This window comes from Oncorhynchus keta, unplaced genomic scaffold, assembly GCF_023373465.1.
Source record: "Oncorhynchus keta strain PuntledgeMale-10-30-2019 unplaced genomic scaffold, Oket_V2 Un_contig_23938_pilon_pilon, whole genome shotgun sequence".
NCBI lineage: Eukaryota > Metazoa > Chordata > Actinopteri > Salmoniformes > Salmonidae > Oncorhynchus > Oncorhynchus keta.
Window position 1 is genome coordinate 20,304 of NW_026283641.1, and position 24,157 is coordinate 44,460.

General features: G+C 47.0%; 3 long non-coding RNA genes and 1 pseudogene across 54 annotated transcripts; 2 read left to right on the top strand and 2 right to left on the bottom strand.

Annotated features, from left to right (window-relative positions):
• Positions 1-285: 285 nt before the first annotated feature.
• LOC127921894 (uncharacterized) lies at positions 286-20,990 on the bottom strand. Of its 50 annotated transcripts, none has more exons than XR_008109942.1 (11): positions 20,579-20,990; positions 20,393-20,516; positions 19,711-19,876; positions 18,416-18,561; positions 18,012-18,219; positions 17,200-17,628; positions 16,971-17,127; positions 16,467-16,497; positions 15,980-16,282; positions 15,897-15,938; positions 15,842-15,863 (listed from the first exon to the last, which is right to left on the bottom strand). It is a non-coding gene; the product is annotated as an uncharacterized LOC127921894 (long non-coding RNA). The 50 variants fall into 50 exon arrangements; XR_008109928.1 differs by having other exon boundaries at positions 20,393-20,485; positions 20,517-20,990; XR_008109932.1 differs by adding an exon at positions 18,623-18,715 and having other exon boundaries at positions 19,815-19,876; positions 20,486-20,990.
• LOC127921897 (uncharacterized) lies at positions 5,163-7,008 on the bottom strand. The gene is made up of 3 exons (XR_008109956.1): positions 6,806-7,008; positions 6,270-6,702; positions 5,163-5,305 (listed from the first exon to the last, which is right to left on the bottom strand). It is a non-coding gene; the product is annotated as an uncharacterized LOC127921897 (long non-coding RNA).
• On the top strand, positions 11,184-14,972 carry LOC127905992 (GTPase IMAP family member 9-like; annotated as a pseudogene).
• A 1,505-nt stretch (positions 20,991-22,495) lies between the features above and the next one.
• LOC127921895 (uncharacterized) lies at positions 22,496-23,778 on the top strand. Of its 3 annotated transcripts, none has more exons than XR_008109945.1 (2): positions 22,496-22,744; positions 23,434-23,778. It is a non-coding gene; the product is annotated as an uncharacterized LOC127921895 (long non-coding RNA). The 3 variants fall into 3 exon arrangements; XR_008109946.1 differs by having other exon boundaries at positions 23,480-23,778; XR_008109944.1 differs by having other exon boundaries at positions 23,526-23,778.
• Positions 23,779-24,157: the final 379 nt, after the last annotated feature.

A 24,157-nucleotide genomic window follows, 5' to 3' on the forward strand; every position in this document is an offset into this window, starting at 1 on the left:
CTCACTGGTCTGTCTTCTCTCTCTACCCTCCCTCCCTGGTCTGTGTTCTCCTCTAGCCTCCTCTACCTTCCCTCCCTGGTCTGTGTTCTCCTCTAGCCTCTCTCTCTACCCCCTCCCTGGTCTGTGTTCTCCTCTAGGCTCTCTCTACCCTCCCTCCCTGGTCTGTGTTCTCCCTCTAGCCCTCTCTACCCTCCTCCCTGGTCTGTGTTTCCTCTCTCTCTACCCTCCCTCCCTGGTCTGTGTTCTCCCTCTAGCCTCTCTCTACCTTCCCTCCCTGTGTGTTCTTCTCTAGCCTCTCTCTACCCTCCCTCCCTGGTCTGTGTTCTCTCTCTACCTTCCCTCCCTGGTCTGTGTTCTCTCTACCCTCCTCCCTGGTGTGTTCTCCCCTCTAGCCTCTCTACCCTCCCTCCCTGGTCTGTGTTCTCCTCTCTACCTTCCCTCCTGGTCTGTGTTCTCCCTCTAGCCTCTCTCTCTACCCCTCCCTCCCTGGTCTGGCTCCTCTCTACCCTCCCTCTGTGTTCTCCCTCTACCCTCCCTCCCTGGTCTGTGTTCTCTACCTCCCTCCCTGGTCTGTGTTCTCTCTCTACCTCCCTCCCTGGTCTGTGTTCTCTCCTCTACCCTCCCTCCCTGGTGTGTGTTCTCTCTAACCTCCCTCCCTGGTCTGTGTTCTCCTCTAGCCTCTTACCGTCCCTCCTGGTCTGTGTTCTCCCTCTAGCCTCTCTCTACCCTCCCTCCCTGGTCTGTGTTCTCTCTCTCCCTCCCTGGTGTGTGTTCTCTCTCTACCCTCCCCCTGGTCTGTTCTCTCTCTACCTTCCTCCCTGGTCTACCCTCCCTCCCTGGTGTGCCCTGTCACCTTCTCCCTCCCTGTGTGTGCTCTCTCCCTCCCTCCCTGGTCTGTGTTCTCTCTCTACCTTCCCTCCCTGGTCTGTGTTCTCTCTCTACCCTCCCTCCCTGGTCTGTGTTCTCCTCTACCCCTCCCTCCCTGGTCTGTGTTCTCTCTCTACCTTCCCTCCCTGGTCTGTGTTCTCTCTCTACCTCCCTCCCTGGTCTGTGTTACCCTCCCTCTCCCTGGTGTGTGTTCTCTCTACCTTCCCTCCCTGGTCTGTGTTCTCTCTCTACCTCCTCTCCCTGGTCTGTGTTCTCTCTACCCTCCCTCCCTGGTCTGTGTTCTCTCTCTACCCTCCCTCCCTGGTCTGTGTTCTCCTCTACCCTCCTCTCCTGGGTGTGTGTTCTCTACCTTCCCTCCCTGGTCTGTGTTCTCTCTCTACCCTCCCTCCCTGGTCTGTGTTCTCCCCTCTACCTCCCTCCCTGGTGTGTGTTCTCTCTCTACCTTCCTCCCTGGTCTGTGTTCCCCTTCTACCCTCCCTCCTGGTCTGTGTTCTCCCTCTAATTTCCCTCCCTGGTCTGTGTTCTCTCTCTACCCTCCCTCCCTGGTCTGTGTGTTCTCCTCTACCCTCCCTCCCTGGTGTGTTCTCTCTCTACCTTCCCTCCTGGTCTGTGTTCTCTCTCTACCCTCCCTCCCTGGTCTGTGTTCTCCTCTACCCTCCCTCCCTGGTGTGTTCTCTCCCTTCCCTCCCTGGTCTGTCTCTCTCTACCCTCCCTCCCTGGTCTGTGTTCTCCTCTACCCTCCCTCCCTGGTGTGTTCTCTACCTCCTCCCTGGTGTGTTCTCCTCTAGTGTTAAACACTTAGTGTTAAACACCACATGATTAAACACAGTGAGTAATGTTTTAATGTACTGTACGTCACAACTGTATTCATACTGTACCTCATTACTGTATTTCTACTGTACTTCATTACTGTATTTCTGCTGTACCTTATTACTGTATTTCTACTGTACTTCATTACTGTATTTCTGCTGTACTCATTACTGTATTTATGCTGTACCTATTACTGTATTTCTACTGTACTTCATTACTGTATTTCTGGGACAAGAACATTACTTTAACAATTACAAAGAGGGATTTTGTATCGTTGACCTACTGAAAGGGATATGGAGGATTATATATTGTATAAATATAGAAGTCTATTAATTTGAAAGTAGAAGGGTTCCATTATACTGTATTAGAACACAACTGTGCTTTAGAACTAGAAGAGACTCCAATATCAACATGAGAAATTATGGTCAACTGTATAGACACATATGCTGGGATTCAATCCAATACTGTATAGACACACATATGCTGAGATTCAATCCAATACTGTATAGACACACATATGCTGAGATTCAATCCAATACTGTATAGACACACATATGCTGAGATTCAATCCAATACTGTATAGACACACACAGGCTGGGATTCAATCCAATACTGTATAGACACACATATGCTGAGATTCAATCCAATACTGTATAGACACACATAGGCTGGGATTCAATTCCTAATACTGTATAGACACACAGGCTGGGATTCAATCCAATACTGTATAGACACACAGGCTGGGATTCAATCCAATACTGTATAGACACACATAGGCTGAGATTCAATCCAATACTGTATAGACAGACACATAGGCTGGGATTCAGTCCAATACTGTATAGACAGACACATAGGCTGAGATTCAACCCAATACTGTATAGACACACACAGGCTGGGATTCAATCCAATACTGTATAGACAGACACATAGGCTGAGATTCAACCTACTACTGTATAGACACACATAGGCTGGGATTCAATCCAATACTGTATAGACACACAGGCTGGGATTCAATCCAATACTGTACAGACAGACACATAGGCTGGGATTCAATCCAATACTATACAGACAGACATAGGCTGAGATTCAATCCAATACTACACAGACAGACATAGGCTGATTCAATCCAATACTATACAGACAGACATATGCTGGGATTCAATCCAATACTGTATAGACACATAGGCTGGGATTCAATCCAATACTGTATAGACACACATAGGCTGGGATTCAATCCAATACTGTATAGACACACATAGGCTGGGATTCAATCCAATACTGTATAGACACACATAGGCTGGGATTCAATCCAATACTGTATAGACACACAGGCTGGGATTCAGTCCAATACTGTATAGACACATAGGCTGGGATTCAATCCAATACTGTATAGACACACATAGGCTGGGATTCAATCCAATACTGTATAGACACACAGGCTGGGATTCAGTCCAATACTGTATAGACACATAGGCTGGGATTCAATCCAATACTGTATAGACACAGGCTGGGATTCAGTCCAATACTGTATAGACACATAGGCTGGGATTCAATCCTTCCAATACTGTATAGACACACAGGCTGGGATTCAGTCCAATACTGTACAGACACACAGGCTGGGATTCAATCCAATACTGTATAGACACACAGGCTGGATTCAGTCCAATACTGTATAGACACACAGGCTGGGATTCAGTCCAATACTGTACAGACACACAGGCTGGGATTCAATCCAATACCGTATAGACACACAGGCTGGGATTCAGTCCAATACTGTATAGACACATAGGCTGGGATTCAATCCAATACTGTATAGACACACAGGCTGGGATTCAGTCCAATACTGTATAGACACATAGGCTGGGATTCAATCCAATACTGTATAGACACACACAGGCTGGGATTCAATCCAATACTGTATAGACACAGGCTGGGATTCAGTCCAATACTGTATAGACACATAGGCTGGGATTCAACCAATACTGTATAGACACACAGGCTGGGATTCAATCCAATACTGTATAGACACACACAGGCTGGGATTCAGTCCAATACTGTATAGACACACAGGCTGGGATTCAATCCAATACTGTATAGACACACATAGGCTGGGATTCAATCCAATACTGTAGTAGACACACAGGCTGGGATTCAATCCAATACTGTATAGACACACACAGGCTGGGATTCAATCCAATACTGTATAGACACACATAGGGCTGGGATTCAATCCAATACTGTATAGACACACACAGGCTGGGATTCAGTCCAATACTGTATAGACACAGGCTGGGATTCAATCCAATACTGTATAGACACACACAGGCTGGGATTCAATCCAATACTGTATAGACACATATGCTGAGATTCAATCCAATACTGTATAGACACACACAGGCTGAGATTCAATCCAATACTGTATGGACACACATAGGCTGAGATTCAATCCAATACTGTATAGACACACAGGCTGGGATTCAATCCAATACTGTATAGACACACAGGCTGGGATTCAATCCAATACTGTATAGACACACATATGCTGAGATTCAATCCAATACTGTATAGACACACATATGCTGAGATTCAATCCAATACTGTATAGACACACAGGCTGGGATTCAGTCCAATACTGTATAGACACACAGGCTGGGATTCAATCCAATACTGTATAGACACACATATGCTGAGATTCAATCCAATACTGTATAGACACACAGGCTGGGATTCAGTCCAATACTGTATAGACACACAGGCTGGGATTCAATCCAATACTGTATAGACACACATATGCTGAGATTCAATCCAATACTGTATAGACACACACAGGCTGAGATTCAATCCAATACTGTATAGACACATAGGCTGGGATTCAGTCCAATACTGTATAGACACACACAGGCTGAGATTCAATCCAATACTGTATAGACACACACAGGCTGGGATTCAATCCAATACTGTATAGACAGACAGGCTGGGATTCGTAAGGTCGCTAGTTCAACTCCAGGAGCAGACAAGGTGAAACATTTGTCTGTGTGCCCTTGAGCAAGGCACTTCACCTCAATGGCTTCAGGGATGTCATTGATCATGTCTGACCCTGTCTAAAGATCCCAGCTCTCTGTGGGTGTTGATAATGTCTGACCCTGTCTAAAGACTCCAGCTCTCTGTGGGTGTTGATAATGTCTGACCCTGTCTAAAGACCCCAGCTCTCTGTGGGTGTTGATAATGTCTGACCCTGTCTAAAGACTCCAGCTCTCTGTGGGTGCTGATAATGTCTGACCCTGTCTAAAGACTCCAGCTCTCTGTGGGTGTTGATAATGTCTGACCCTGTCTAAAGACCCCAGCTCTCTGTGTGTGTTGATAATGTCTGACCCTGTCTAAAGACCCCAGCTCTCTGTGGGTATTGATAATGTCTGACCCTGTCTAAAGACCCAGCTCTCTGTGGGTGTTGATAATGTTTTACCCCTGTCTAAAGACCCCAGCTCTCTGTGGGCGTTGATAATGTCTGACCCTGTCTAAAGACCCCAGCTCTCTGTGGGTGTTGATAATGTCTGACCCTGTCTAAAGACCCCAGCTCTCTGTGGGTGTTGATAATGTCTGACCCTGTCTAAAGACCCCAGCTCTCTGTGGGCGTTGATAATGTCTGACCCTGTCTAAAGACCCCAGCTCTCTGTGGGTGTTGATAATGTCTGACCCTGTCTAAAGACCCCAGCTCTCTGTGGGTGTTGATAATGTCTGACCCTGTCCAAAGACCCCAGCTCTGTGGGTGTTGATAATGTCTGACCCTGTCTAAAGACTCCAGCTCTGTGGGTGTTTGATAATGTCTGACCCTGTCTAAAGACCCCAGCTCTCTGTGGGTGTTGATAATGTCTGACCCTGTCTAAAGACCCCAGCTCTGTGGGGTGTTGATAATGTCTGACCCTGTCTAAAGACCCCAGCTCTGTGGGCATTGATAATGTCTGACCCTGTCTAAAGACCCCAGCTCTGTGGGTGTTGATAATGTCTGACCCTGTCTAAAGACCCCAGCTCTCTGTGGGTGTTGATAATGTCTGACCCTGTCTAAAGACCCCAGCTCTCTGTAGGGCATTGATAATGTCTGACCCTGTCTAAAGACCCCAGCTCTCTGTGGGTGTTGATAATGTCTGACCCTGTCTAAAGACTCCAGCTCTCTGTGGGTGTTGATAATGTCTGACCCTGTCTAAAGACCCCAGCTCTCTGTGGGGTGTTGATCATGTCTGACCCTGTCTAAAGACCCCAGCTCTCTGTGGGGTGCTGATAATGTCTGACCCTGTCTAAAGACCCCAGCTCTCTGTGGGTGTTGATAATGTCTGACCCTTGTCTAAAGACCCCAGCTCTCTGTGGGTGTTGATAATGTCTGACCCTGTCTAAAGACCCCAGCTCTCTGTGGGTGTTGATAATGTCTGACCCTGTCTAAAGACCCCAGCTCTCTGTGGGTGTTGATAATGTCTGACCCTGTCTAAAGACCCCAGCTCTCTGTGGGTGTTGATAATGTCTGACCCTGTCTAAAGACCCCAGCTCTCTGTGGGTGTTGATAATGTCTGACCCTGTACCTAAAGACCCCAGCTCTCTGTGGGTGTTGATAATGTCTGACCCTATCTAAAGACCCCAGCTCTCTGTGGGTGTTGATAATGTCTGACCCTGTCTAAAGACCCCAGCTCTCTGTGGGTGTTGGGATATGTGAGAAACACATGTACAAGTGTGAAGAACAGGACAAATAATAGCAGCTACTATAGTCACCATCTAGTGAGTCTGACCTGAAATAACCCCTGAACATCTCATGACTGATTTAATCATGGCAATTATCTACAGTTTCTTCTTTCCCTGGTTGGAAACATGCTAAAACTAATTCATCATTGTTCCATTGGACAACAAAGGACATGTTGTAAAAATATAAGATATTTATCTAAAGAGACATCGGCACATGTAGCATGAGTCACAAATGGCACCATATTCCGTTAATAGTGCACTACTTTCTACCAGACCCTAGTGCACTACTTTCTACCAGACCATAGTGCACTACTTTCTACCAGGACCCTAGAGCACTACTTTCTACCAGGATCCTAGTGTGCACTACTTTAACTAGGACCCTAGTGCACTACTTTCTACCAGGCCCCTAGTGCACTACTTTCTACCAGGACCCTAGAGCACTACTTTCTACCAGGATCCTAGTGCACTACTTTCTACCAGGACCCTAGTGCACTACTTTCTACCAGGACCCTAGTGCACTACTTTCTACCAGGACCCTAGTGCACTACTTTCTACCAGGACCCTAGTGCACTACTTTCTACCAGACCCAGTGCACTACTTTCTACCAGGACCTTAGTGCACTACTTTCTACCAGGACCCTAGAGCACTACTTTCTACCAGGACCCTAGAGCACTACTTTCTACCAGGACCCTAGTGCACTACTTTCTACCAGGACCCTAGTGCACTACTTTCTACCAGGACCCTAGAGCACTACTTTCTACCAGGACCCTAGAGCACTACTTTCTACCAGGACCCTAGAGCACTACTTTCAACAGGACCCCTAGTGCACTACTTTCTACCAGGACCCTAGTGCACTACTTTCTACCAGGACCCTAGAGCACTACTTTCTACCAGGACCCCAGAGCACTACTTTCTACCAGGACCCTAGTGCACTTTTCTACCAGGACCCTAGTGCACTACTTTCTACCAGGCCCCCTAGTGCACTACTTTCTACCAGGATCCTAGTGCACTACTTTCTACTTCAGGCCCCTAGTGCACTACTTTCTACCAGGACCCTAGTGCACTACTTCTTTCTACCAGGACCCTAGTGCACTACTTTCTACCAGGACCCTAGTGCACTACTTTCTACCAGGCCCCTAGTGCACTACTTTCTACCAGGCCTTCTAGTGCACTACTTACCAGGCCCCTAGTGCACTACTTTCTACCAGGCCCCTAGTGCACTACTTTCACCAGGCCCCTAGTGCACTACTTTAACCAGGACCCTAGTGCACTACTCTACCAGGCTCCTAGTGCACTACTTTAATTCAGGACCCTAGTGCACTACTTTCTACCAGGACCCTAGAGCACTACTTTAACCAGGACCCTAGTGCACTACTTCTACCAGGACCCTAGAGCACTACTTTAACCAGGACCCTAGAGCACTACTTTCTACCAGGACCCTAGTGCACTACTTTCTACCAGGCCCCTAGTGCACTACTTTAACCAGACCCTAGTGCACTACTTTCTACCAGTGACCCTAGTGCACTACTTTAACCAGGACCCTAGTGCACTACTTTAACCAGGACCCTAGTGCACTACTAAATATAAGATATTTATAAGATATTTATCTTAAGAGACATCGGCACATGTCGCATGAGTCACAAATGGCACCCTACACCATCATTTGCAAATAAATTAATAAAAAATCCTACAATGTGATTTTCTGGATTTTTTTTTCTAATTTTGTCTGTCATAGTTGAAGTGTACCTATGATGAAAATTACAGGCCTCTCTCATCTCATTAAGTGGGAGAACTTGCACAATTGGTGGCTGACTAAATACTATTTTGCCCCACTGTATAACATTTGCAACTGTTTACGGTGCATCAACCTCCATCTCTTCTTCAGAACTGTGACCTCTTGCCCTTTCAACTCTCTTCACTGCCTCCACATAGGAGATTTGTTGTACAGCCCTGATCCCGACCCTCAACATCTTTCACCCTAACAGGGCACTCTGGGAATTAGGAATATGATCCACGCCAGATTTGCAACATGTTACATTCACAGACTCTTCAGTAACATATTCTTCCGTCTGCAAACACTTGAAACGTGGCAAATTCTTGTACATTTCTTGCATTGCATCGTGTTGCATCAGCGTATCTTATACAGCTTTATATATTATTGTATATATATATTATTGTATATTCTGTAATTCTTACTTTTAATACCTCCCAGCTTTATAAACGATATCAAATCAAATCACATCAAATGCTATTGGTCACATACACATACACATGGTTAGCAGATGTTATTGGTCACATACATGGTTAGCAGATGTTATTGGTCACATACACATGGTTAGCAGATGTTATTGGTCACATACACATGGTTAGCAGATGTTATTGGTCACATACACGTGGTTAGCAGATGTTATTGGTCACATACACATGGTTAGCAGATGTTATTGGTCACATACACATGGTTAGCAGATGTTATTGGTAACATACACATGTTTAACAGATGTTATTGGTAACATACACATGGTTAGCAGATGTTATTGGTAACATACACATGTTTAACAGATGTTATTGGTAACATACACATGTTTAACAGATGTTATTGCGATTGTAGAGAAATGCTTGTGCATTTCAGGTAATTAATTATTAACAGGTAATATCTATCAAATACCTAATTCACAAATCTAAGTAAAGGAAAGGAATAAGAATATATAAGCAAGCTAGCTAAATAGGACAAATTAGTTAGCAAGTGCCAGCTAGCTAAATAGGACAAATTAGTTAGCAAGTGCCAGCTAGCTAAATAGGACAAATTAGTTAGCAAGTGCCAGCTAGCTAAATAGGACAAATTAGTTAGCAAGTGCCAGCTAGCTAAATAGGACAAATTAGTTAGCAAGTGCCAGCTAGCTAAATAGGACAAATTAGTTAGCAAGTGCCAGCTAGCTAAATAGGACAAATTAGTTAGCAAGTGCCAGCTAGCTAAATAGGCCAAATTAGTTAGCAAGTGCCAGCTAGCTAAATAGGACAAATTAGTTAGCAAGTGCCAGCTAGCTAAATAGGCCAAATTAGTTAGCAAGTGCCAGCTAGCTAAATAGGACAAATTAGTTAGCAAGTGCCAGCTAGCTAAATAGGACAAATTAGTTAGCAAGTGCCAGCTAGCTAAATAGGACAAATTAGTTAGCAAGTGCCAGCTCGCTAAATAGACATATTAGTTAGCAAGTTGCCATACATGTTTAATGCTTTTCAACCGGTCCCCAAATGAATGTCATTGGTTCAGAGTTTGTTTTGATATTTTAACCTGCGTGTGGTGTGGGGGGACGAAATAAATGTATCTACGATGTCGCACAGCCGGTTTGGGTTCCGTGTAGATGGTATAGAATACTGTATATACATATGAGATGAGTAAATCAAGGTACTATATTAAAGTGACATCTACTTTGACTGCATCCACTTTTCCCAAAGCTTCTTCACCATCCTTGTGACTTCAAACGAGTTTCCCAAATAAACATCTTTATCAAAAAAACATACTCCGACAAGCAACGATTCAACAGACTCATTTTCCACAACAATTGTTGCCCTTTTTGTTCAATTCCTGACTTCACTGTTGTCCACCCATCCTTCTCACTAATGGTTCTCGATGCGCTTTCATCTTCAAACAACTCTTCTTCTGCTCTCAACTCTGATTCTGGGCAGACAGCCAATGTTGTGAATTGTCAGAAGGATGTTGATAATAGTGACACCCAACCAGAATTCAGACTCTGCGTGTTCTGAGTTGAATTATTTTTGCCTAGTAACACTCTCTCATTGGCTATAAATAACAAGTTACAGGGGAAATGAAACTTAACTTGGAAGGTACAGGTAACTGCCAAAATAAAAGAAACACTTGAGTAATTGAGGGTTCTGTCAGCTCTGTTATGCTGTGGGTGCATTTTCCTGGCGTGGTTTAGGTCCACTCAACCACTTAGAGACCAAGGTAAACACCAGTAAATACACAGCCATTCTGAGTGATCACCTTCAACCTGTGGTGAATAATGTCTATCCTGATGGGAGTGGTCTCTTCCAGGATGATAATGCCCCCATCCACAGGGTATGAGAGGTCACTGAATGGTTTGATGAGCATGAAAGCTATGTAAACCATATGCCCTGGCTGTCTCAGTCACCAGATCTCAACCCAGTTGAACCCTTAAGGAGACTCAGGATCAACACCTGAGAGAGCATTTCCCACCACCATCAACCAAACAATAGAGTTCTAGACACTGTAGAGTTCTAGACACTGTAGAGTCTATGTGCATTGAAGCAGTTCTGGCATTTCGTGGTGCCCAACGCCCTGTTAACACACATTATGTTGGTGTTTCCTTTATTTTGGTAGTTACCTGTAAGGTCCAGCTAATAGCTTCACTAACAGCGAGTATTCAACTTAACTAATTAAATTACGTACAACGATTACATTAGAAGACCTAGGCAACTATGAGCCTAAGCGGCAGTCTGTTTGTGGTATTATTAAATCTCATTGTCACTCATTGTCATGGCTTGATAGTGATCAATGGAGTTGGAAAGAGAACAAACAGATCTGGGACCAGGCTTGGCAACTACAGTATATAGTGCTCAATGGAGTTGGAAAGATAACAAACAGATCTGGGACCAGGTTAGACAACTACAGTATATAGTGATCAATGGAGTTGGAAAGATAACAAACAGATCTGGGACCAGGTTAGACAACTACATAGTTACATTTGAAAATGTTTCATTTGCTATTTTAATTGGAACCTTTTTCCCAGAAGAAGAGGTCTGTGTCCAACACATTTCATTTAACTCAGAGTTGTGGCTAATCCAAGGTTGAGTTGTCAGAGGAGGTTGATAATAGTGACACCCAATCAGATGTCAGCCTCTGCCTGTCCTGAGGTGAATTACTCCTCTCATTGGCTAGAAATGACTAGTTACAGGTGAAACGAAACTTAACGCCGACTATAAGTTGCAGCACATAGCTTCAGCTCTCACAGTCACAACAGGGGACAATTAACAGACACGTGCAACTACACTAAAAGTGAGTATTCAACTTAACTACCTTACTAATGAAATGTACAACAATGTATCGTAATAACTGTAGTACAATATGGAGTAAACATTTTATTTATACCAGGTTTGTTGACATTGATGCATACATAATCAAACAATGACATCACTAGACATGTCAAGACAATTTAATCAAAATAAACAAGTTTCTTGGAAAGTCAACAATCACATTCTTCTGTTTGTATTTATACATGTGGTTTATTATTGGATAACAATGAAAGGAGAATTATGTTTTTCACTTTTACCTGAAACATTTATCTTGTTTTCTTGAATAGAAACCAGAGGGTCTAGGACAAGATAGTGTAGCACAGGTCTGAGTCAATGATATTTACCTAAGAGAGTTCAAGGGCTGATTTCCTCGTGTTGTTTCAGTCTTAATGTTTTGCTCATAAAATTGGTGGGCCAAATTAAACCACCTGCGGGCCAAATTCAGCCCGTGGGCCGCGAGTTGGGTAACCCTGCTATATATCTAATTGATGATGTATGACAGATATTATAATGCCTGGAGGCTGGTGGGAGGAGCCATAGGAGGGATGGTGTATTGTAATGCCTGGATAGGTATTTTACATGTCAGACAGAGGAGGCTGGTGGGAGGAGCCATAGGAGGGATGGTGTATTGTAATGCCTGGATAGGTATTTTACATGTCAGACAGAGGAGGCTGGTGGGAGGAGCCATAGGAGGGATGGTGTATTGTAATGCCTGGATAGGTATTTTACATATCAGACAGAGGAGGCTGGTTGGGAGGAGCCATAGGATGGATGGTGTATTGTAATGCCTGGATAGGTATTTTACATATCAGACAGAGGAGGCTGGTGGGAGGAGCCATAGGAGGGATGGTGTATTGTAATGCCTGGATAGGTATTTTACATATCAGACAGAGGAGGAGCCATAGGAGGATGGTGTATTGTAATGCAGCCATTGGTTGATGCAATGAAACTCCTGTGCAGGGAACCACGGTCATACTTTAGCCCCTGGTCTATCTGGTCCTAACACATAGCGGAATGTCAACTGTAGAATGATAAGCATGTTTAGGATGTAATTTGACACCCCCTATATGAGTACATTATGTTTTCCTGATATAGGCTACGTTGTTAGGGAATGTACTTTGTTACAGTTACAACACATAGCATTACTCTTCTTATAGTTCATATTGTTTTAAAGTCAAATAGATGAGAAGAAAATCAAATTTAATTTAGGATTTTTTTTGTAATGAGGTCATTGTCTGTTTTGTTTTTGATGGCAGCTGTAGCAGAGATGGAACGAGGAAGAGGAAGGACTCTGAGTATTCTGTTCCTGTTGACACTCTGTCTACAAGCCTTCCGTGGTCAATTCCAAGGTACACACACCAGTGAGCACACACACTCACACACACACACACACATGCATGCACATACACACACCAGGGCCGTGGACAGACCTTTTAGGGGCAGGTGCTCAAAATGGAAAAAGGTAACATTCTGAAAATACCAAAAGCCTGTAAATGTTAACATTTTTAATCACAGACCTATTTATTTCTGCAACAACACACTCAGTTCAGTGCCTCATAAAGACATGATTGACATGGGGAAAAGAAGGGGGTTATCAGCTGATCATTGATGTTGATGGCAGATGTTCATCTGCTGGTTAGTTTTATTTATTTTACTGATTGTGATTTACCTTTGTCTTTTCTTACCCTCTCAGCTGCTCCTGTCAGCCAATCAGACTGAAGTCTTTTCTTAAGCCATTCACGTTTGGATAAAACTCGTCACAGGGCAGACAAATTATACCACTACCCAAAAGGGTGCTTTAGAGACTAGAAGGACAATGGGGCTTGTGCTCTGCACAGTTAGAGCCTGACACACACATTTCATTAGGTTTTCATCAAGACAATCCCCATCAACTCAAGCACTTCTTGTCTGTTTTCACAGATGCAGGCCACCCCTCTGACGTCAGGATAGTTCTGATAGGGAAGACTGGATCAGGGAAGAGTGCAACAGGAAACACCATCCTGGGGAGAAAGGTGTTTAGAGATGCCTTCTCCCCTGAGTCTGCCACTGTTTACTGTGAGAAACAGAGTGGGAAGGTGGATGGGAGGAAGATTGATGTCATCGACACCCCGGGACTCTATGACACAACAATGTCTAAAGAAGAGATGAAAAGTGAAATAGAAAAGGCCATCTACATGTCAGTCCCAGGACCTCACGCCTTCCTGCTGGTGATCAGACTGGGGAGGTTCACAGAGGAGGAGAGGAACACTGTGAAGTGGATCCAGGAGAACTTTGGAGAAGAAGCATCAAAGTACATCATCATTCTGTTCACCGGAGGAGACCAGCTGGAGGAAATGTCAATGGTGGACTTTCTGAGTGAGAGTGAGGAGCTTATGAAACTCATCAAGGTCTTTAAGGGCAGAAATCATGTCTTCAATAATAAAAGAAGAATGACAACACTCAGGTCCCACAGCTGCTGAAGAAGATAGATGAGATGGTGATGAAGAATGGAGGAAAACACTACACCAATGAGATGTACCAGGAGGTTCAGAGGAAGATCGAAGAAGAGGAGGAGAAGAAGAAACAGGGGGAGGAGAGGAAGAAACAGGAGGAGATCGGGAAGAAGCTGGTAAAGTCCCTACCGCGAAAAGTTGTGAGATTGTTAGCAACTGTTGCCACAGCGGTGGTAGCAGGACCAGCAGCAATTCCAGTTGGAATTGCTGTACTTACAGAAGAGGTAGCTGAAGATGTATTTGAATATTTACATGATCCTCAGTAAGTAAAGATGAGGAGAGGTGGCAGTGTGAAGTACCACTCTCTTCCTCATCTTAATGTCAAGTAGTAGCAGTAGATTATATTAATACTGTATAATGACAACCATCATTGTTTGTAGCAGTAGATTATATTAATACTGTATAATGACAACCATCATTGTTTGTAGCAGTAGAATATATTAATACTGTATAATGACAACCATCATTGTTTGTAGCAGTAGATTATATTAATACTGTATAATGACAACCATCATTGTTTGTAGCAGTAGATTATATTAATACTTTATAATGACAACCATCATTGTTTGTAGCAGTAGAATATATTAATACTGTACAATGACAACCATCATTGTTTGTAGTAGTAGAATATATTAATACTGTATAATGACAACCATCATTGTTTGTAGAAGTAGAATATATTAATACTGTATAATGACATCCATCATTGTTTGTAGAAGTAGAATATATTAATACTGTATAATGACAACCATCATTGTTTGTAGCAGTAGATTATATTAATACTGTATAATGACAACCATCATTGTTTGTAGCAGTAGATTATATTAATACTGTATAATGACAACCATCATTGTTTGTAGCAGTAGAATATATTAATACTGTATAATGACAACCATTATTGTTTGATTGTTCATCACTTTCTAATATGATCAGTTATTTAACATGTTTATTATTCAGAGGCTCAGGGATAATAACATACTGTAGGATGACATTTATAACTCATTTATAACTCATTTATAACTCAAAAACAAACAGACAGAAAACATCTGAAATCATGTTTCATTAACTCAGAGATAATAAGTTACAAAGGGTAAAGACATTCTAGGTTTCTGGTACAGTAAATCTACAGTATTGATGTATCTACCCTCCCTCACTGGTCTGTGTTCTCTCTCTACCCTCCCTCCCTGGTCTGTGTTCTCCCTCTAGCCTCTCTCTACCCCCCTCCCTGGTCTGTGTTCTCCTCTAGGCTCTCTCTACCCTCCCTCCCTGGTCTGTGTTCTCCCTCTAGCCTCTCTCTAGCCTCCCTCCCTGGTCTGTGTTCTCTCTCTACCCTCCCTCCCTGGTCTGTGTTCTCCCTCTACCCTCTCTCTACCCTCCCTCCCTGGTCTGTGTTCTCCCTCTACCCTCTCTCTACCCTCCCTCCCTGGTCTGTGTTCTCTCGCTACCCTCCCTCTAGCCTCTCTCTACCCTCCCTCCCTGGTCTGTGTTCTCCCTCTACCCTCCCTCTCCCCTCTCTCTACCCTCCCTCCCTGGTCTGTGTTCTCCCTCTACCCCCCCTCTACCTTCCCTCCCTGGTGTGTGTTCTCCTCTAGCCTCTCTCTACCCTCCCTCCCTGGTCTGTGTTCTCCCTCTAGCCTCTCTACCTTCCCTCCCTGGTCTGTGTTCTCTCTCTACCTTCCCTCCCTGGTCTGTGTTCTCCCTCTACCCTCCCTCTAACCTCCCTCCCTGGTCTGTGTTCTCTCTCTACCGTCCCTCCCTGGTGTGTGTGTTCTCCCTCTAGCCTCTCTCTACCCTCCCTCCCTGGTCTGTGTTCTCTCTCTACCTTCCCTCCTGGTCTGTGTTCTCCTCTAGCCTCTCTCTACCCTCCCTCCCTGGTCTGTGTTCTCTCTCTACCTTCCCTCCCTGGTCTGTGTTCTCTCTCTCTACCTTCCCTCCCTGGTCTGTGTTCTCCCTCTAGCCTCTCTCTACCTTCCCTCCCTGGTGTGTGTTCTCCTCTAGCCTCTCTCTACCCTCCCTCCCTGGTGTGTGTTCTCCCTCTAGCCTCTCTCTACCCTCCCTCCCTGGTCTGTGTTCTCTCTCTACCCTCCCTCCCTGGTCTGTGTTCTCCCTCTAGCCTCTCTCTACCTTCCCTCCCTGGTCTGTGTTCTCTCTCTACCCTCCCTCCCTGGTCTGTGTTCTCCCTCTAGCCTCTCTCTACCTTCCCTCCCTGGTGTGTGTTCTCCCTCTAGCCTCTCTCTACCCTCCCTCCCTGGTGTGTGTTCTCCCTCTAGCCTCTCTCTACCCTCCCTCCCTGGTCTGTGTTCTCTCTCTACCTTCCCTCCCTGGTCTGTGTTCTCTCTCTACCCTCCCTCCCTGGTCTGTGTTCTCCCTCTAGCCTCTCTCAACTTCCTCCCTGGTGTGTGTTCTCCTCTAGCCTCTCTCTACCCTCCCTCCCTGGTGTGTGTTCTCCTCTAGCCTCTCTCTACCCTCCCTCCCTGGTGTGTGTTCTCTCTCTACCCTCCCTCCCTGGTCTGTGTTCTCTCTCTACCTTCCCTCCCTGGTGTGTGTTCTCCCTCTAGCCTCTCTCTACCCTCCCTCCCTGGTGTGTGTTCTCCTCTAGCCCTCTCTCTACCCTCCCTCCCTGGTCTGTGTTCTCCCTCTACCCTCCCTCCCTGGTGTGTGTTCTCTCTCTACCCTCCCTCCCTGGTCTGTGTTCTCCCTCTAGCCTCTCTCTACCCTCCCTCCCTGGTGTGTGTTCTCCCTCTACCCTCCCTCCCTGGTCTGTGTTCTCCCTCTACCCTCCCTCCCTCCCCTGGTCTGTGTCCTCCCTCTAGCCTCTCTCTACCCTCCCTCCCTGGTCTGTGTTCTCCCTCTACCCTCTCTCTACCCTCCCTCCCTGGTCTGTGTTCTCCCTCTACCCTCTCTCTACCTTCCCTCCCTGGTCTGTGTTCTCCCTCTAGCGTCCCTCCCTGGTCTGTGTTCTCCCTCTACCCTCCCTCCCTGGTCTGTGTTTCTCTCTACCTTCCCTCCCTGGTCTGTGTTCTCTCTCTACCTTCCCTCCCTCGTCTGTGTTCTCCCTCTAGCCTCTCTCTACCCTCCCTCCCTGGTGTGTGTTCTCCCTCTAGCCTCTCTCTACCCTCCCTCCCTGGTCTGTGTTCTCCCTCTAGCCTCTCTCTACCTTCCCTCCCTGGTGTGTGTTCTCCCTCTAGCTTCTCTCTACCCTCCCTCCCTGGTCTGTGTCTCTCTCTACCCTCCCTCCCTGGTGTGTGTTCTCCCTCTAGCCTCTCTCTACCCTCCCTCCCTGGTGTGTGTTCTCCCTCTAGCCTCTCTCTACCCTCCCTCCCTGGTCTGTGTTCTCCCTCTAGCCTCTCTCTACCTTCCCTCCCTGGTGTGTGTTCTCCCTCTAGCCTCTCTCTACCTTCCCTCCCTGGTCTGTGTTCTCTCTCTACCCTCCCTCCCTGGTCTGTGTTCTCCCTCTAGCCTCTCTCTACCTTCCCTCCCTGGTGTGTGTTCTCCCTCTAGCCTCTCTCTACCCTCCCTCCCTGGTGTGTGTTCTCCCTCTAGCCTCTCTCTACCCTCCCTCCCTGGTCTGTGTTCTCTCTCTACCTTCCCTCCCTGGTCTGTGTTCTCTCTCTACCCTCCCTCCCTGGTCTGTGTTCTCCCTCTAGCCTCTCTCTACCTTCCCTCCCTGGTGTGTGTTCTCCTCTAGCCTCTCTCTACCCTCCCTCCCTGGTGTGTGTTCTCCCTCTAGCCTCTCTCTACCCTCCCTCCCTGGTGTGTGTTCTCTCTCTACCCTCCCTCCCTGGTCTGTGTCTCTCTCTACCCTCCCTCCCTGGTCTGTGTTCTCCTCTAGCCTCTCTCTACCTTCCCTCCCTGGTGTGTGTTCTCCCTCTAGCCTCTCTCTACCCTCCCTCCCTGGTGTGTGTTCTCCCTCTAGCCTCTCTCTACCCTCCCTCCCTGGTCTGTGTTCTCCCTCTAGCCTCTCTCTACCCTCCCTCCCTGGTGTGTGTTCTCTCTCTACCCTCCCTCCCTGGTCTGTGTCCTCCTCTAGCCTCTCTCTACCCTCCCTCCCTGGTCTGTGTTCTCCCTCTAGCCTCTCTCTACCCTCCCTCCCTGGTCTGTGTTCTCCCTCTAGCCTCTCTCTACCTTCCCTCCCTGGTCTGTGTTCTCCCTCTAGCGTCCCTCCCTGGTCTGTGTTCTCCCTCTACCCTCCCTCCCTGGTCTGTGTTCTCTCTCTACCTTCCCTCCCTGGTCTGTGTTCTCTCTCTACCTTCCCTCCCTCGTCTGTGTTCTCCCTCTAGCCTCTCTCTACCCTCCCTCCCTGGTGTGTGTTCTCCTCTAGCCTCTCTCTACCCTCCCTCCCTGGTCTGTGTTCTCCCTCTAGCCTCTCTCTACCTTCCTCCCTGGTGTGTGTTCTCCCTCTAGCCTCTCTCTACCCTCCCTCCCTGGTCTGTGTTTCTCTCTACCCTCCCTCCCTGGTGTGTGTTCTCCCTCTAGCCTCTCTCTACCCTCCCTCCCTGGTCTGTGTTCTCTCTCTACCTTCCCTCCCTGGTCTGTGTTCTCCCTCTAGCCTCTCTCTACCCTCCCTCCCTGGTCTGTGTTCTCTCTCTACCTTCCCTCCCTGGTCTGTGTTCTCCTCTACCCTCCCTCCCTGGTCTGTGTTCTCTCTCTACCTTCCCTCCCTGGTCTGTGTTCTCTCTCTACCTTCCCTCCCTGGTCTGTGTTCTCCCTCTACCCTCCCTCCCTGGTCTGTGTTCTCTCTCTACCTTCCCTCCCTGGTGTGTGTTCTCTCTCTACCCTCCCTCCCTGGTCTGTGTTCTCCCTCTAGCCTCTCTCTACCCTCCCTCCCTGGTCTGTGTTCTCCTCTAGCCTCTCTACCTTCCCTCCCTGGTCTGTGTTCTCCCTCTAGCGTCCCTCCCTGGTCTGTGTTCTGCCTCTACCCTCCCTCCCTGGTCTGTGTTCTCCCTCTACCCTCCCTCCCAGGTCTGTGTTCTCTCTCTACCTTCCCTCCCTGGTCTGTGTTCTCTCTCTACCTTCCCTCCCTCGTCTGTGTTCTCCCTCTAGCCTCTCTCTACCCTCCCTCCCTGGTCTGTGTTCTCTCTCTACCCTCCCTCCCTGGTCTGTGTTCTCCCTCTACCCTCCCTCCCTGGTCTCTGTTCTCCCTCTACCCTCCCTCCCTGGTCTGTGTTCTCCCTCTACCCTCCCTCCCTGGTCTGTGTTCTCCCTCTACCCTCCCTCTACCCTCCCTCCCTGGTCTGTGTTCTCCCTCTACCCTCCCTCCCTGGTCTGTGTTCTCCCTCTACCCTCCCTCTACCCTCCCTCCCTGGTCTGTGTTCTCCCTCTACCCTCCCTCCCTGGTCTGTGTTCTCCCTCTACCCTCCCTCTACCCTCCCTCCCTGGTCTGTGTTCTCTCTCTACCCTCCCTCCCTGGTCTGTGTTCTCCCTCTACCCTCCCTCTACCCTCCCTCCCTGGTCTGTGTTCTCCCTCTACCCTCCCTCCCTGGTCTGTGTTCTCCCTCTACCCTCCCTCCCTGGTCTGTGTTCTCCCTCTACCCTCCCTCCCTGGTCTGTGTTCTCCCTCTACCCTCCCTCCCTGGTCTGTGTTCTCCCTCTACCCTCCCTCCCTGGTCTGTGTTCTCCCTCTACCCTCCCTCCCTGGTCTGTGTTCTCCCTCTACCCTCCCTCCCTGGTCTGTGTTCTCTCTCTACCCTCCCTCCCTGGTCTGTGTTCTCCCTCTACCCTCCCTCTCCCCTCTCTCTACCCTCCCTCCCTGGTCTGTGTTCTCCCTCTACCCTCTCTCTACCCTCCCTCCCTGGTCTGTGTTCTCCCTCTACCCTCCCTCCCTGGTGTGTGTTCTCTCTCTACCCTCCCTCCCTGGTCTGTGTTCTCTCTCTACCTTCCCTCCCTGGTCTGTGTTCTCTCTCTACCTTCCCTCCCTGGTGTGTTCTCTCTCTACCCTCCCTCCCTGGTCTGTGTTCTCTCTCTACCCTCCCTCCCTGGTCTGTGTTCTCCCTCTACCCTCCCTCCCTGGTCTGTGTTCTCCCTCTACCCTCCCTCTACCCTCCCTCCCTGGTCTGTGTTCTCCCTCTACCCTCCCTCCCTGGTCTGTGTTCTCCCTCTACCCTCCCTCCCTGGTCTGTGTTCTCCCTCTACCCTCCCTCCCTGGTCTGTGTTCTCTCTCTACCCTCCCTCCCTGGTCTGTGTTCTCCCTCTACCCTCCCTCCCTGGTCTGTGTTCTCCCTCTACCCTCCCTCCCTGGACTGTGTTCTCCCTCTACCCTCCCTCCCTGGTCTGTGTTCTCCCTCTACCCTCCCTCCCTGGTCTGTGTTCTCCCTCTACCCTCCCTCCCTGGTCTGTGTTCTCCCTCTACCCTCCCTCCCTGGTCTGTGTTCTCCCTCTACCCTCCCTCCCTGGTCTGTGTTCTCCCTCTACCCTCGCTCTACCCTCCCTCCCTGGTCTGTGTTCTCCCTCTACCCTCCCTCCCTGGTGTGTGTTCTCTCTCTACCCTCCCTCCCTGGTCTGTGTTCTCTCTCTACCTTCCCTCCCTGGTCTGTGTTCTCTCTCTACCTTCCCTCCCTGGTGTGTGTTCTCTCTCTACCCTCCCTCCCTGGTCTGTGTTCTCTCTCTACCCTCCCTCCCTGGTCTGTGTTCTCCCTCTACCCTCCCTCCCTGGTCTGTGTTCTCCCTCTACCCTCCCTCCCTGGTCTGTGTTCTCCCTCTACCCTCCCTCCCTGGTGTGTGTTCTCTCTCTACCCTCCCTCCCTGGTCTGTGTTCTCCCTCTAGCCTCTCTCTACCTCCCCTCCCTGGTGTGTGTTCTCCCTCTAGTGTTAAACACTTAGTGTTAAACACCACATGATTAACACAGTGAGTAATGTTTTTAATGTACTGTACGTCACAACTGTATTCATACTGTACCTCATTACTGTATTTCTACTGTACTTCATTACTGTATTTCTGCTGTACCTTATTACTGTATTTCTACTGTACTTCATTACTGTATTTCTGCTGTACCTCATTACTGTATTTATGCTGTACCTTATTACTGTATTTCTACTGTACTTCATTACTGTATTTCTGGGACAAGAACATTACTTTAACAATTACAAAGAGGGATTTTGTATCGTTGACCTACTGAAAGGGATATGGAGGGATTATATATTGTATAAATATAGAAGTCTATTAATTTGAAAGTAGAAGGGTTCCATTATACTGTATTAGAACACAACTGTGCTTTAGAACTAGAAGAGACTCCAATATCAACATGAGAAATTATGGTCAACTGTATAGACACACATATGCTGGGATTCAATCCAATACTGTATAGACACACATAGGCTGAGATTCAATCCAATACTGTATAGACACACACAGGCTGAGATTCAATCCAATACTGTATAGACACACATATGCTGAGATTCAATCCAATACTGTATAGACACACATATGCTGAGATTCAATCCAATACTGTATAGACACACATATGCTGAGATTCAATCCAATACTGTATAGACACACACAGGCTGGGATTCAATCCAGTACTGTATAGACACACAGGCTGGGATTCAATCCAATACTGTATAGACACACAGGCTGGGATTCAATCCAATACTGTATAGACACACAGGCAGGGATTCAATCCAATACTGTATAGACACACATAGGCTGGGATTCAATCCAATACTGTATAGACACACAGGCTGGGATTCAATCCAATACTGTATAGACACACACAGGCTGGGATTCAATCCAATACTGTATAGACACACATAGGCTGGGATTCAATCCAATACTGTATAGACACACACAGGCTGGGATTCAATCCAATACTGTATAGACACACATAGGCTGGGATTCAATCCAATACTGTATAGACACACACAGGCTGGGATTCAATCCAATACTGTATAGACACACACAGGCTGGGATTCAATCCAATACTGTATAGACACACACAGGCTGGGATTCAATCCAATACTGTATAGACACACACAGGCTGGGATTCAATCCAATACTATATAAACACACACAGGCTGAGATTCAATCCAATACTGTATAGACACACATAGGCTGAGATTCAATCCAATACTGTACAGACAGACACAGGCTGGGATTCAATCCAGTACTGTATAGACACACACAGGCTGGGATTCAATCCAATACTATATAGACACACACAGGCTGAGATTCAATCCAATACTGTATAGACACACATATGCTGAGATTCAATCCAATACTGTATAGACACACATAGGCTGAGATTCAATCCAATACTGTATAGACACACACAGGCTGAGATTCAATCCAATACTGTATAGACACACACAGGCTGAGATTCAATCCAATACTGTATAGACACACATAGGCTGGGATTCAATCCAATACTGTATAGACACATAGGCTGGGATTCAATCCAATACTGTATAGACACATAGGCTGGGATTCAATCCAATACTGTATCGACACACACAGGCTGGGATTCGTAAGGTCGCTAGTTCAACTCCAGGAGCAGACAAGGTGAAACATTTGTCTGTGTGCCCTTGAGCAAGGCACTTCACCTCAATGGCTTCAGGGATGTCATTGATCATGTCTGACCCTGTCTAAAGACCCCAGCTCTCTGTGGGTGTTGATAATGTCTGACCCTGTCTAAAGACCCCAGCTCTCTGTGGGTGTTGATAATGTCTGACCCTGTCTAAAGACTCCAGCTCTCTGTGGGTGTTGATAATGTCTGACCCTGTCTAAAGACCCCAGCTCTCTGTGGGTGTTGATAATGTCTGACCCTGTCTAAAGACCCCAGGTCTCTGTGGGTGTTGATAATGTCTGACCCTGTCTAAAGACTCCAGCTCTCTGTGGGTGTTGATAATGTCTGACCCTGTCTAAAGACTCCAGCTCTCTGTGGGTGTTGATAATGTCTGACCCTGTCTAAAGACCCCAGCTCTCTGTGGGTGTTGATAATGTCTGACCCTGTCTAAAGACTCCAGCTCTCTGTGGGTGTTGATAATGTCTGACCCTGTCTAAAGACTCCAGCTCTCTGTGGGTGTTGATAATGTCTGACCCTGTCTAAAGACTACAGCTCTCTGTGGGTGTTGATAATGTCTGACCCTGTCTAAAGACCCCAGCTCTCTGTGGGTGTTGATAATGTCTGACCCTGTCTAAAGACCCCAGCTCTCTGTGGGTATTGATAATGTCTGACCCTGTCTAAAGACTCCAGCTCTCTGTGGGTGTTGATAATGTCTGACCCTGTCTAAAGACTACAGCTCTCTGTGGGTGTTGATAATGTCTGACCCTGTCTAAAGACCCCAGCTCTCTGTGGTGTTGATAATGTCTGACCATGTCTAAAGACCCCAGCTCTCTGTGGGCATTGATAATGTCTGACCCTGTCTAAAGACCCCAGCTCTCTGTGGGTATTGATAATGTCTGACCCTGTCTAAAGACTCCAGCTCTCTGTGGGCATTGATAATGTCTGACCCTGTCTAAAGACCCCAGCTCTCTGTGGGTGTTGATAATGTCTGACCCTGTCTAAAGACCCCAGCTCTCTGTGGGTGTTGATAATGTCTGACCCTGTCTAAAGACTCCAGCTCTCTGTGGGTGTTGATAATGTCTGACCCTGTCTAAAGACCCCAGCTCTCTGTGGGTGTTGATAATGTCTGACCCTGTCTAAAGACCCCAGCTCTCTGTGGGTGTTGATAATGTCTGACCCTGTCTAAAGACCCCAGCTCTCTGTGGGTGTTGATAATGTCTGACCCTGTCTAAAGACCCCAGCTCTCTGTGGGTGTTGATAATGTCTGACCCTGTCTAAAGACCCCAGCTCTCTGTGGGTGTTGATAATGTCTGACCCTATCTAAAGACCCCAGCTCTCTGTGGGTGTTGATAATGTCTGACCCTGTCTAAAGACCCCAGCTCTCTGTGGGTGTTGGGATATGTGAGAAACACATGTACAAGTGTGAAACAGGACAAATAATAGCAGCTACTATCGTCACCATCTAGTGAGTCTGACCTGAAATAACCCCTGAACATCTCATGACTGTTTTAATCATGGCAGTTATCTACAGTTTCTCTTTCCCTGGTTGGAAACATGTAGAACTAGATCATCATCATTCCATTCGATAACAATGGACATGTTCTAAAAATATAAGATATTTATCTAAAGAGACATCGGCACATGAGTCACAAATGGCACCTTATTCCCTTAATAGTGCACTACATTGTA